The sequence below is a fragment of the Apodemus sylvaticus genome, chromosome 2, assembly GCF_947179515.1.
Source record: "Apodemus sylvaticus chromosome 2, mApoSyl1.1, whole genome shotgun sequence".
Classification (NCBI taxonomy): Eukaryota; Metazoa; Chordata; class Mammalia; order Rodentia; family Muridae; genus Apodemus; species Apodemus sylvaticus.
In genome coordinates, this window is record NC_067473.1 from 131674910 (window position 1) to 131680499 (window position 5590).

A 5590-nucleotide genomic window follows, 5' to 3' on the forward strand; every position below is an offset into this window, starting at 1 on the left:
TCCCATTGTTGCCCTATGTCACGGAGACCCTGTAGTTTTGGATCTGTAGGACTGACCCTTCATATACCCCAGCAGTTCATTGATGGGGTACATGTTGGGGTGGGTGATTTGAAGCCCTGGATTTGAGCCTGAGAGTTATCTGAGCTGGTCAGCCCACTGGCTGTCTGGCTCTCCTGTCTTAGGGGACCGGCTCACCAGCAAACCCCTCAACCAGGGCCAGTTCTACCCTGCTGCTCTGGCAAGGTGCAGGACCCACTTTTCCTAAGTTATTGCAGTTAGTGAGGGACAGTTCTCCTCTCTCATGACCCCAGGGTCGCTCTCCTGCCTGCAGTAGATGACAAGGGACAAGGAAAGGGAAGAGGGTCTCTCCTTCATCCTTGTCACCCAGCGACGAGAGGTAGGGCAGGCTCTCCTGTACTTACACCCTCAGGGGTGGCAGGGTCAGCTCTCCTGAGGGCTGCAGCTGGTGAAGGCCAGCTGTCCTGCTCTTGTGATCCCACGGCCAGGACTCCTGACTGTCGCAGGTGGTGGTGAGGGGACAAGAAGGGATCTATCTCTTCCTTGTCCACAGCACCACACAGGAGAGGAGTGGCGGGGCCAGCTCTACTACAATCGCTCCACTCATCCTCGGGGCTGACTCACCCACAACTCCCACTGTGTGTGGGGCCTGCTCTCCTGAGAACTGCAGCTGGCTGTTCCTGCTCAACTCTCTTGCGCTCACGTCCCTGGGGCTGGCTTTCTCACGATGCCCAGGTGAGGTGTGGGGCCAGTTCTACACATCCCTTAGTGGGATGGTTTGTATATGCTCGGCCCAGGGAATGGCACTGTTAGAAGGTGTGGCTCTGTTGGAGTAGGTGTGTCACTGTGGGCATCAGCTTTAAGGGCCTCATCCTAGCTGCCTGGAAGTCAGTATTCTGCTAGCAGCCTTCAGATGAAGATGGAGAACTCTCAGCTCCATGTTCCTGCCTTGATGATAATGGACTGAACCTCTGAACCTAAGCCAGTCCCAATTAAATGCTGTCCTTATAAGAGTTGCCTTGGTCATGGTGTCTGTTCACAGCGGCAAAACCCTAATTAAGACACTTAGACAGCGGCAGCCCAGAACAGGGACATTTGCCTGCTGCTGCAGGGCCATGAGCCCAGACACAGGTATCGTCCTGGGGCAGCACAGGCCAGAACCCCGCCCTGGTCCCAGGTAGCATCTCTGGCTACTAAGATCAGGCTTCTCCTCACTACCCCTGAGTCTCCAGCTCTGCCTCTCTTCATCGTGCCCACATCCTTCTGCTTCTCTTTCTCTTCCATTTCTCCACCACTTACTTGTTCATCTTGTGGTGCCTGGGGTCTCTGAGTCTGTGGTCATCTCAGGAGTGGTCTCAGGAGTGCCACGCCCTACTTATGTGTCGTGGTGGCAGGCAGGGGTTATCTCTGTTTGCTTTATTTCAGGGAATGTTAGGCTACTAATAATCCAGATGTTTATAGCTCAGAATCCTAAGCATAAACACAGCCTCTCTCCTTTCTGCCCCCTACTGACATGTGACACAGTGGTCACACCTGTAGGGCCTTTTTTTTTTTAATTAAAAAAAATTTTTTTTTGTCTTCTGGGAAACTTCAAGTTTACAAAACCCAACAGAGGCAGACCACAAATATCCAGGTAGCAGCCCCGTGGCGGGTCCAGCTCCCTGTCCGTCCCTATCCTCATATTCCTACGCACATCTCAGAGATCATTTCATCTGCATCACTGTTTACAAAACACCAACTGTTAGTCTAACTTTCTGCATACCTGAATCTTTTCCACAAAATCATCACTGGCTGAAAGCCACCTCAACTCCCATTTTCTTCAGTATGTGCTCTGAAAAATCAGAATTGGGGCTCCCCAAGCCACTACGGTGGGATGCACCTCCCAAATTGTTTCAGGAAACAGCCCGAGGCTCTTGGGAAGAGTAATTCCTTCCCTCCGGTTTCCTTCACAGTCTGGAATGTAAAAGCCAAACCCAACAGCCACAGGTTTGCCAAGAACTCCAAAAAGATGATCACATGTCCAATTACCATGGAGACGCAGTGACAAAGGGAACTTATTCCTGCTGTTTAGACAGAGCAATCCTGCAGCCGCTGTTAGGAAAGGGAGGCAGGCTGCCTGGGCCATGAACACCTGACTGTCGCCCACGCAGGGCTCCAGGTTGTCAGCACTGGGGATTAGCACGTGGGCTGGTGCCGAGCTGGCCTGGCCACGGTGCCAGGACACTGGAGAGCCAGGCTCTTCCTTAGCTGTCTTGGCTCAGCCGACGGACAGCTTTAAGGTGACTTCAACAGAGAACTTATCTGAAGGGTGTTTTATTACTTCTAGCACTATTTTATCTGTTTTGTTAGTTTGTTTGTTTGTTTGTTTTTCAAGACAGGGTTTCTCTGTGTAGCCCTGGCAGTCCTGGAACTCACCTTCCCATAGACCAGGCTGGCCTCAAACTCAGAAATATGCCTGCCTCTGCCTCCCAAGTGCTAGGATTAAAGGCGTGTGCCACCACCGCCCGGCTATTTTATCCATTTTCAAAGCTGGTCATTTACATGATGAGTCCTGTGATTTGATTACCCCCCAGGACAATTCCGATCCTGTTCCCCTGACATGAATGAAGTATTGAATTTGTCGTCTAAAAATGCAGGCTTTTCAGTTAGGCATCCCCAGAGATCCAAGAATACAGGGTCCCATGTTTTAAAGTAACTGGGTCTGGACCAGAAGATGGCTCAGCCCAGACACTTTCTGCCAAGCCAGACCAATCCTGAGTTCAGATCCCTGGGCTCTATATAGTGGAAGGAAGAGAAATCACTCCCGAATGTTGTCCTCTGACCTCTATATGTACATTTTGCCCAAAGGTACCTAAATTTGTCAGACTAAAAATAATAAAATCGGCCAGGCATGGTGGCTGACGCATGCCTTTAACCCCAGCCAGCACTCAGGAGGCAAAGGCAGGACAATATTGGAGTTCGAGGCCAGCATGGTCTACAGAGTGAATTCCATGACAGTCAGGACTATAGAGAGAAATCCCATCTCAAGGAAAGTTAATAATCATATTAATAATAATTTAATTATTAATTAATTTAATAACAACAACAACAATAAATTGTAAAGCAATAGAAAATAGAGTTCCGAGGTGCACGCTTTGGAATCCTAGCTATGTGGGAGCCTGAGGCAAAAGGAGCACCAGGGGTTGGAGGCCAACCTGGGCTACATTCCAATCCAACCAAAGCCAAAAACAAAATAAAAAAAAAGGCCTGGGTTTCAGAGTAAGGGCAGGGCTAGTTGAGGCAGCAGGAAGACCTGTCTCAAGATAAGCGAAGGCTGGGACATGGACCACCAGCACAGCTTTTGATTCAATTCCTAGTGACATGACCATTTCAAATACAATAGATGTGTGTGTTATATACAGGAAATCGTCATAGGAAATGTTGCTGGTGCTCCGACTCTGTGCAGGTGGCTTCCTTAGTCCTGGGCCCATGACACGGCAAGTCTCAGACAGGCAGAGGCCACCTTAGAAAGTGCTCCTGGGCGTGGGCCTGGCCTGGGGCCTCTGCACATAGGCAGCAGTTGAGTAGCTTGGTCTTCTTGTGGGACCCCTAACAGTGGGATGGGCGCTGTCTCTGACTCCGTGGCCTGCCTTGGGGACCCTTTCTCCCCCTGGGTTGACTTGTCTAGCCTTAGCAGAAGAGGAGGTGCCTAGTCTTACTGCAACTTGATATGCCACAGCTGGTTGATATTTATTGAGGCTGGGGCTGGCCCTTTTCTGAGGAGAAAAGGAAGAGGAGTGGATGGGTGTGGGGAAGGAGGAGGTGAAGAGGGCAGGGCTGGGAGGAGAAGAGGGAGGAGATTAAATTAAATTGAAAAAGAAAAGTGCTCTGTGGGTGGGGCATTGTAGAATGTTCCCATAGATGCTAGGGCAACATCAATACCTCCTTCTTCCCCTCCCCCCCCCCTCTGCTTCCCTCCTTCCTTCTCCCCTTCCCTCCTTCCCCTCCCTCCTTCCCCTCCCTCCTTCCCTCTTCCCCTCCCTCCTTCCCCTCCCTCCTTCCCTCTTCCCCTCCCTCCTTCCCCTCCCTCCTTCCCCTCCCTCCTTCCCCTCCCTCCTTCCTCTCCTTCCTTCTTCTCCCTCCTTCCCCTCCCTCCTTCCCTCTCCCCTTCCCCCCTTCCCTTCCCTCCTTCCCTTCCCTCCTTCCCTCTCCCCCTCCTCTTTCTCCTCCTTCCCTCCTTCCCTCCCCTTTTCCTCTTTCCTTCCCCTCTCTCTCCCCCTCCCTCTTTCCCTTTCCCAAATCCCTTTCCTCTTTATTTTAGTTTATTTTATTATTTTATTTTAATGTGTGTGACCAGAGAATTCTGGAATACCTCCATCCCCAGGCGTAATAGAACTCCTGCCATCTCATCTCCTACCTAAAGTACAGTCTCGGGGCTTCCAGGACAGCTCGGCCAGGGGCGAAACAGCAGCAGCAAAGAGTTTGGAGCACAGCAGTAGAACTGTCTGATTAGTGGGCAGAGGAACCTGAGACTGGGCTCCTTGGGTATCTGAGGCAAGAGGGAGGAGTTTTCATTAAACCTGTATGGAATGTGCTTGTGTGTGTGTGTGTGTGTGTGTGTGTGTATGTGCTAGATCTTTTAAAAATACCCAGTAAAATCTGCTTAAAATATAGCAAGCGTTTCTTTTAGAATGTCACATCACAAAGTGTCAGTCCAACTAAGATTTGTTTAAAAAGGAAAGATACTAGGGTTTAAAAGTTTTTGAACGACAGTATAGGATGATGTGGTTTTCAGGGTTTAAGCCTCTGAGTCCATCTTGCTAGAGCGCTAGATGCCCCCGGTTGTGCCCAGACAGCTCCAGAGCGGCTGTGATGGAAGCAAAGCTGAGACCTGGTGCCCGTCCGTCCAGCTTCCGCTCCAGCCTCCTCTTCCATATCTTCACCACTGAGACCTTTAGCAGGGCTCAGCTCTTCCTCGGCTACCAGGACAAGGACCAAGCCCTGTCATGCTCTGCCGAATTCTGTATGTCATGGAACACGTTAGTAGCTCAGCTTTCCATGAACCCTTTCCTGCAATGCCCTTTGACCTTTGATGCTTTTCTGTGGATGAATGAAGCTGTTGGAAACGGCTGTTTGACGGACTCTCCTCTTGTGCCTGGCAACCTGGAGCAAGGATTTTCCCAGAGAGAGCCTGTACTTCATCTGCAAGGGACACTGTAACCATGGCTACAGAAGACTCCACCTAGCTTCTGGAGACTTCATTCAGCCGCCACAGACTGTACCAGTTCAGGAAACCCCCATTCCAGGCTAGTAAGCCTTGGTGAACATGATCCCACCGACTACCCCTCTGCTCCAGAGTCCACCTCTTCTGCTCTGGAAGCTTTCAGAAGCTGTCTTCAGTCGGGCCCAGAAGAGGAAGATTACTCTCCCCATGATTCAGTTTGTGAGCACCAGGTGAGAAAGTCGTACCTACACAGGCTGTGATTGGCCCTTGGAGAACAGCACACAGTGCAGTGACAGGTGAGGGTCAGCAATCATCTCTGCATGACCCCTTGTCTATGGCCGCATAGCTATGCTGTTAACTCCCTCTTGC

The 5590-nt window shown here is 50.8% G+C and overlaps 1 pseudogene; it reads right to left on the reverse strand.

The window, feature by feature from the left end:
• Window positions 1-1445: 1445 nt before the first annotated feature.
• LOC127679570 (uncharacterized) lies at window positions 1446-1564 on the reverse strand (annotated as a pseudogene).
• Between the last annotated feature and the right edge of the window lie 4026 nt (window positions 1565-5590).